Here is a 9,349-nt window from a genome sequence, read left to right as displayed (position 1 = left end):
GATGTGGATGTAGACGCAATCTCCCAACCTACCCCATTGTGACCTTCACACTTTTTAAATCTGTACTTTCTCTATTCTAAAGTGTTGGTGCTGGCTCGAAGGGCCGAATGGCCTCCTCCTGCACTTATTTTCTATGTTTCTATGTTCTATGTAACATTGTAGTACCAAATTGGTTATTCTTCTCTTTGCATTGCCTGTTGTACTTGTGTAAGGCTTATTTGTAACTAACTTCAAGTAAGCCCTGCATCTCCACCTCTCTCCACACCAAAGTTGCACCAGGTTCTCGTTCTCACCCAGCAAACAGCTAACAATGACCTGGTTCCTTTATCATCGGTTTTCTTGCATATCTTTCATTCATTTGTTCTATATCTCTCCACATCACTGTCTATATCTCTCATTTCCCTTTCCCCCGACTACTCTAAAACATCACCTATCTGGAGATGCTGCCTGTCCCGCTGAGTTAAGGGCCTGTCCCATGTGCATGCGACCATGCGGCATGCGCGACCTAAAGGGCCTGTCCCACGAGCATGCGACTGCATGCGGCAAGCGCGACCTAAAGGGCCTGTCCCACGAGCATGCGACCATGCGGCAAGCGCGACCTAAAGGGCCTGTCCCACGTGCATGCGACTGCATGCGGCAAGCGCGACCTAAAGGGCCTGTCCCACGTGCATGCGACTGCATGCGGCAAGCGCGACCTAAAGGGCCTGTCCCACGAGCATGCGACTGCATGCGGCAAGCACGACCTAAAGGGCCTGTCCCACGTGCATGCGACTGCATGCGGCAAGCGCGACCTAAAGGGCCTGTCCCACGTGCATGCGACTGCATGCGGCAAGCGCGACCTAAAGGGCCTGTCCCATGCGCATGCGACTCCATGCGGCAAGCGCGACCTAAAGGGCCTGTCCCACGTGCATGCGACCATGCGGCATGCGCGACCTAAAGGGCCTGTCCCACGTGCATGCGACTGCATGCGGCAAGCGCGACCTAAAGGGCCTGTCCCACGTGCATGCGACCATGCGGCAAGCGCGACCTAAAGGGCCTGTCCCACGTGCATGCGACCATGCGGCAAGCGCGACCTAAAGGGCCTGTCCCACGAGCATGCGACTGCATGCGGCAAGCGCGACAGGCCCTTTACTCCAGCATTTGGTGTCCATCTTTGGTTTAAAACAGCACCTGCCATTCCTTCCTACACACCATTTGTACTGATGTTCGATTTGATTTGACTGGAGACCATACAAAGTTCTTCAATGTACCTCACAATACGTGGTGATAATAATAAACCAAAACCAATATGCATATCCTAGTGCAAACCTAATCACACTATCAGGGATACTGTCCTATAATCCCTCTGAATGCACACTATCTGAACACAGGATCTTATCTGTAACTCTCATCTATTTCTTTACCCTATGGTACATCAATTTTCATCAGTTTTTCATCACCTCAGCCTCTAGTTGCATTTTCCCTCTTTCCCAGTTTGTAGGAAGGGTGTTTGATCTCACACAGTAACTGTTTCTTTCACCGCAGATGCTGCCTGACCTGCTGAGTGTTTCCAGCATTCCCTGTTTTCATTTCAGATATCCAACATCAGTGGGGATTTTATTTTGACTTTCAAGGGGTCATTCTCTTTGGAAAAAGCAGGATGCAGAATAATTTAATTGATATGCTGGAAACTTTCGGAGGGTTTCCAGCATGGCTGGAGGAATTCTGCAGGTCAGGCAGCATCTGTGGTGAGAGATGGGCGTTTTGGGTCGAGATAGCTCAGTATTCAAACTGTGAGAGGGCGAGGTGATGAAATACTGAGGGAAATTGATTCAGCACAAGTTGAAGAATTCGATGAGTTGCAGATATTATCCTGTTAAAAGGAGGTTGGATAATAGAAGCAGAAGATTTCATCGCATTTTGAAAAGTATCTGGATGAAAATCAATAATGAAATGGTTGGGAACTAAGACATGAGGTGCAACGCTCTCTCTTGGCTGATGTGGACACAAAGGGCTGAATGTCTTTGTGGTGTGGTGTAGATGTCTGTGATCATTTCAATGCTTAAATCAAGTCAAGAGTGTTTTATTGTCATATGTCCTAGATAGAACAATTAAATTCTTAATTTTACTTCGGAGTCACGTGAGTGACTACGTGAAGAGCCCGCTCAGCATGCATGCGCGACATTGCGTTCAGCAGTGCAACAGCGGCCGCATCGGGAGTCAGGCGCTCCCGCTACAGGTGAAAGAACGGACCGTCAGGTAAGTACCCTGAGGTTGGGTTTTATTTCACAGGGAGCCTTCTGCTTTATTTCAGGCAGAGAAGAAAGGCTCTTGGACAAACCTGTCCCTCGCTCGACTCCACGGAGGAGCGTTCCATCTGGGGGGGGGGGGGGGGCAGCAACAAGGCGGTAGGACCGCTTACCGGGCGCTCCGCTATCCCCGACACCGTGCCGAGCCCAGCCCGCTAGCGCCTGAGCAGCGGGCTGGAAGTAAAGCTACCAAAGAAGCGTCCGGCCGGTGGCTTCCAACTTGTCGGACTGGGACGTCTCTCCACCTGCACGGGGAGGGGAGACAGCCGCCTGAGCCGCATGGAGCGGCTCCTGGCGCAGGAGCTCCAGCGAGACGCGTTTCGTGAGGGGCGCTCTCGCAGGGGGAGTTCAGGCACTCCCTCCACAGTGTCTTGTGCACTATCCATTGCTTCCTCCTTACCCGAGGGTAGCTTTGGGGACCAGGACTGGGCTGGTCAAGAAGAGGGGACACTGGCTGAAGATGTCGGGAGTATGCAAGGGGTGCAGGAACAGGAAGAGCTGCTGGGTGTGGTGGACCGCTACGTGGCAGCCCCACGTGCAGGAGGCCGTTAAAGGCCAAACAAGCGGCCAGCATTAACCACCTCTCCAACAGGCCCCTACAGGAGAGGTGGTCAATGATGCCTTAGAAACGTATACAGCTCCAGAGAACTGTGAGTCCCTTAAAGTGCCGGCTGTAAACAGCCAATACTGGGGGAACTTTGGGGTAAATATTCGGAACCAGGAGCTAAAACTGCAGCGGATCCTCAGGCTCCTGACGTCAGCCATCACATCGTTTGCTCATTCCATGGACAAATACGGAGATGACCACAACCTTCGTAAACAAATCATAAGACCTGCCATAAAATCCTAGATTTGCGGGGTTGTGCAAAACCCCAGCCACTGAGCCAGACCCACTGCTCTTTGGCAAAAACCTCACAAAGCATATAAAGGATATGGAAGAGGCCTTAAAAAACTTTCGGTCTCATGAGGGCAGGCCCCGGGACGAGTGAACCAAAAACAATAATTCCCAAGCAACAGCACCCCATCGCGTCCACCAGTCGACGTCTACCATATGGGACTGGTGAAAGCTCGGGGTCCGCATTCTATCACCGAAAGTCTTCTTTAGACCAGGGCCCAGAGCGGACCCCATGGAAAATGCGCCACCCCCCAACATCACCGCCATGTCAGACAACGTGCAAGACTCGTTGGACCGGCAGGAAACAGAAGAAATACCCATAACCATGGAGGTAGGTAGGTCTGGTTCATATCAGCTTATAGAAAATAGGGGCTTAATACTAACAGGGGGGAGATTACACCCGTTTAAAGAAGCATGGGAGTCTATCACGAGTGATCAGTATATACTCAATGGCATTCGTGGATACAAAATACAATTCATACTAGGAAAATTGCCACCAGTTCAACATTCACCCCAGGGGGTATTTTCTCTCTCAGTTAAAGAAAAACGAGAGGGACAAGCTGAACTGGTGAGACTAATTACAAAGGGTATCATTGGGAAAAACAAAACATGAACCCTTGGAATTCGTATCAAATATATTCACTAAACCCAAAAAAGATGGTGGATGTCGCATCATCATTGACTTAACTTCACTAAATATGTATGTTAAGTGTATACATTTCAAAATGGAAACGTTTATTACTGCCAAACAACTAATTTCCAAAGGATGCTTCATGGCAAGCATTGATCTTAAAGATGTTTACTATTCAGTACCATTCACAAGGATCATCGCAGATACCTGAAATTTACCTGGATGGGGCAGCTATGGCAGTTTAAAGCGTTACCCAATGGCTTAACATCAGCCCAAGATTATTCACCAAGATACCAAAACCAGCTCTGGCAATATTAAGAAGACAAAAACATATTGTCCTGGCATATCCTGATGATATCTTAATAGTAGGCAAGACCATGGAATTGACTATGTCAGCTATATCAGCTACCAAACAGTTGTTCGAAACCCTGGGATTGTCTTACATCCAGATACATCTAAGTTGAAGCCATCCACAATCATGGACTATTTGGGCTTCACAATTAATTCAGTCTACGTGACTGTAACATTGCCAAGAGACAAAACAGTTGAATTGGCACAATCATGCAACAATTTAATGGTCAACGAACGACCAACTATTCGACAAGTAGCAGAGTAATTGGGAAAATGGTAGCAGCATTTCCGGCTACATAATTCGGACCTTTGCACTATCAAAACTTACAAAGAGCAAAGGTACAGGCACCAAAACGACATGCAGGTCATTATGATTGTGTCATGAAGTTACCCACTGAAGCAATATCAGAACTACAGTGGTGGGCAAAAAACGTTTGGCATAATTTCAGCCCTATTATCATCACTAACCCTACGTTAGTTATCCAAACAGATGCCAGTGCTCAAGGCTGGGGAGCAACTAACTCCATATCCAGCACAGATTGTAGATGGACTAACCCAGAGTCATCATTACCACTTACACTGGGCATGAATTATCTAGAGATGTTGGGTGACCTTTATGGTTTAAAAGCATATGCATCAAATATGCATCACTTGCATGTACGGTTACAAATAAATAATACTACGGTGGTGGCCTACATTAACCATATAGGCGGCATAAAATCGTTATCATGCGACAAGTTGGTCAACACAATTTGGCAATGGTGTGTCGAAAGACATATTTGGCTATCAGTAACTTACCTGTCAGGTAAGCTAAATACAGTGGCAGACACCAGGTCACGTAAATTTAATGACAACATCGAATGGATGTTAAACCCCAAAAAATTTGCAAAAGTTATCAAGCAATATGGCACGCCAGATAGCGATTTAATTGCATCAAGGCTAAATCACCAGGTACCTATGTATGTCGCTTGGGAACCAGACCTGAGGCAGCAGCGGTAGATGTGTTCGCGCTGGATGGGGGAAATTCTTCTTCTATGCATTTCCTCCCTTCTGCCTCATCAGTCGGGGACTACGCACAATACAAATGGACTCTGCTTCAGGTATTTGATAGTACCCGACTGGCCTACGCAGCCATGAATCCCAATACTCCATGACATGGTTGTTGAAACTCCGATAGTATTCCCCAGTGATCCAGAGTTATTAACACCCAGTGTCGGGCACAAGCCACCCGTGCCATGAAAAAATCAAACTCCTGGGTTGCAGATTCTGCACAAACCACTTCTGGGACTGGGATTATCAGAACAAACCATCGACACCATGTCAGCATCCCTCCGAACATCCACTAAAAAACAGCACTTGTCCAGCATCAAAAAATGGGAGAAGTACTGCTTGGATACAGGGACCACCTACTCAACCGCTACAGTTACCAACGTACTGGAATTCCTGGCGAACCTTCACCACGATGAAGGACTCAGCTACAGAGCCATCAACACAGCTAGAAGTGCCCTGCCTGTCTATTTAAAACCAGCTCCAGGACAACAGGCCATGGGGTCCCACCCGCTGGTGGTCAAACTAATGATGGGTATTTACAACTCTAACCCCCTAGACCAAGGTACACCCATATATGGGATGTCAGTGTGGTCCTGACGTACCTCAGGGGATGGCCACCAGCCAGAACCCTCAACCTGGAACAATCTATGCTCAAAAGACTCATGTTGATGACACTTGTATCTGCACAGAGGGTCCAGTCACTACACCTATTGCGACTGGACAGCATGCTCACAGCTCCAGACCATAACTCTGTTTTTTACCATTGGATTTCCTATTGCAGAATCCAGAAAGTGAGTGCAGTGGATAGGGTACTTTTATCTTTGTCTCCTTACCTTGTCGTATGTAAAACACTGTAATATTTAACTGGCAATCTGTTTTTTTTAGGAACATTATTTGCTTCTATTGTAGACAGTCCTTGGGAGGAAATATTGCCTCCAGCCCTTCTGCCTTGTTTCAGATCCTGCACACATTGCTGCACAGGCAATTTATTTCACTTGTATTAATTGTTCCCTCAATTGGTTTCCGCGGTTGTTTTATTCTCTGGTGAGCTGGCTTCCCTGACCTTTGAGGTATTCGCTGTTCTCACCCTGACCTTCTCTCTCGTTTCCTATCTCTTTTTTCATCAGTTCTGTGCTATTTTCACCCAATCCTTCCCCCGTCTTGACAATTTAAAGTCCTGGAGTGAAACCTGAATTATACATGACAGTCGGGACCTTTCTTTCCAACGGGATTACTCAGCATTTACAGTGAACATTGAAGCATTGACCTTTCTTTGTGTCGTCCATGAAGACTACATTGATATCTCCAGTGCTGTAGGCAAAGGGGTGCTTCCGGCAGTCTCACCCTTTGTCTGTACATTCAGTCCTCCACTTTGCTTGATTGCACTCTTTAAAAGCTTTCGTTCCACATTAACTGCTGGGCTCATCAGTTTCAAGATACACAACTTTGCATTGTTTGGGAACAAAGAGATTGATTTCAGGCCCGCTACACAATCTGATTCAATCTGAGCGGAGAATGCAGTCTATTCAGATTTAGTATTGGCCCGTGAATGTGTATCACAACCACGTGCTCTATGGGGTATGGGATGCTGGTGCCCGGGCCAGAACTAATCTCTCGGGGTCTCGACCCGAAACGTCACCCATTCCTTCTATCCAGAGATGCTGCCTCTCCCAACCTCAACTACCTCCCGTTCCATACACCCACCATCCTTTGTGTGAAAAGGTTACCCCTCAGATTCCTATTAAATCTTTTCTCCTTCACCTTGAACATAAGGAGAAGAATGATGTTTCCTGTTGCTTGTCCTAACCACTATGCCATTCATGAAATGGTCCCATATCCATAAAGGCGGCACAGTGGCTAGGGTTGCCAACTGTCCCGTATTAACTGGGACATCCCATATATTGGGCTAAATTGGTTTGTCCCATACTGGACCACTCTTGTCCCGTATTTGACTGCTACTACCAGGTGCTCCTCATTCCGATAAACTCATCGTAGATCGAAAATATAAAAAGTCAAAAATGCATGTAATACACCTAACCTACCATCATCAGAGTTTTGAGGGCTGGACGGCTAGGTGCCTATGGGTTTTCATTCTCTGGGTTAGTTCCACCCTCCCCCCTCCCTCTCTCTCCTATTTAGTCCTCTGCCTCTTGGAGTGTTTTTTCTTAATTTCCACGTTTTAATTATGAAATCTCTTTGGCGTCTCTCAACCAAACACCCCACCCCCACTCCCACCACTGCCCCTGTTCGGTTGGAGTGCTCACCAATTCCCTGAACACCGACGCCCCTTAAATCTCCCGAGTGCCAGCCCCCGCTAGAGCGAACACATTGCGAACTGTCACAGTAGGTAGCAGCAGCTCTGAGATTTTATCAACCGGCTCATCAGATCCGTTGCCGTTCGATGTCCATTTCGCTTCCTGCAAGATCCCTCAAAAGTCCCTCCCTCGTCACTTTCTCCCATGGAGAGGCCAACATGGGTCACTTCACCCCGGGTGAGCACCATAGCCATCTTTTGGCCCTTCTTTGGCCACCTTTTTGTCCTTATTTGGGAGTGAGAAAGTTGGTAACCCTAACGGTGGCACAGCTGGTAGACCTGCTGCCTCACAGCGCCAGAGACCCAGGTTCGATCCTGACCTCGGTCGGGTGCTGTCAGTGTGGAGGTTCCATGTTCTCCACATGACATGCTGCCACGGGTGGTGGTGGAGGCTGATGCAATAACATTATTTAAGAGGCTTTCAGATAGGTGTATGGATCTACCGGGAATGGTGGGACATGGATCATGTGCAGGCAGAGGAGATTAGTTTAACCTGGCATCATGTCCGGCACGGACATTGTGGGCCGAAGGGCCTGCTCCTGTGCTGTTCTGTGCTATGTTCTATGTGTCATAACAAAAGCTACACAAAGAATACATCATGACCTCTCTCCACAGGCACTGATTCTCAGAACTGTGTTCCAGCATACTCCATGTTGTGTGGAGAGACAATTAAAATTATAACAGAAAATGAAAATAATGGGTAGCTGTTATGAGCTAAGGAGGTCCAATGAATGATCATAGAAATCTGATTTAAGATAATGGTAACGAACAAGGGGCAAATGAGGAGAGATTAGAGGCAGTAGTTGTGACTTGTGTGGGGAATAAGTTCCTCTACATGCTCTATATTCCTCTCACATCCCGAAGGCACGCGGGTTTGCAGTTTAATTGACCCCTCCGTAACTACCCCCCCCCCTCGTGTGGAAGGGAACCGATGGCAAAGTGGGAGTGTGTGAGTCTGAAGAAGGATCTCGACCCAAAACATCACCCATTGCTTCTCTCCAGAGGTGCTGCCTGTGCCAATGAGTTACTCCAGCATTTTGTGCCTACCTTCTGTGAATGGGTGATCAAAGCAGGTACCTTTCAATTAATACAACCAATCTATCAATGTTTCAGGTTAACTAATAAAAACGCAGGCCGCTGCAAATTCTGAAAACATAATACCACTGAAGTATAGGGCAGATACGGAGGCCATTTGTCCCAATGTGGCTGTGCTGGGAGTTGCAAAGAACAATTACTCCACAGTCATCCCTCCACAGTTTTCTGATTACATTGTCAATATTTTTCTTATTACATCTAATTCCCTTTAAAATGTTACAATTGAACTTACCCCCTCTCAAGTCACACCTCACTGCCTCGAATTATTTCTCTTCATCTGCCCCCCGTTCCTTTGCCATTATCTTAAATCAATTTTCTGTGATCATTGGACCTTCTGTGTTGGAAACAGCTTCCCCTTATTTTCATTTTACGACCCATTATAATTTTAATCATCCCTCCACACAAAAATGCTACATGCAGGAAAAATGTTCCCGATGTTGGGGGAGTCCAGAACCAGGGTCACAGCTTAAGAATAAGGGGTAGGTCATTTAGGACTGAAATGAGGAAAAACTTTTTCACCCAGAGAGTCGTGAATCTGTGGAATTCTCTGCCACAAAAGGCAATGGAGGCCAATTCGCTGGATGTTTTCAAGGCTGAGTTAGATTTAGCTCTTAGGGCTAAGGGAATCAAGGGATATGGGGAAGAAGCAAGAACGAGGTACTGATTTTAGATAATCAACCATGATCGTATTGAATGGCGGTGCTGGTTCGACGGGTCGAATGGCC

The sequence above is a fragment of the Amblyraja radiata genome, chromosome 33 (genome assembly GCF_010909765.2).
Source record: "Amblyraja radiata isolate CabotCenter1 chromosome 33, sAmbRad1.1.pri, whole genome shotgun sequence".
NCBI lineage: Eukaryota > Metazoa > Chordata > Chondrichthyes > Rajiformes > Rajidae > Amblyraja > Amblyraja radiata.
This window is presented reverse-complemented; position numbering follows the sequence as displayed.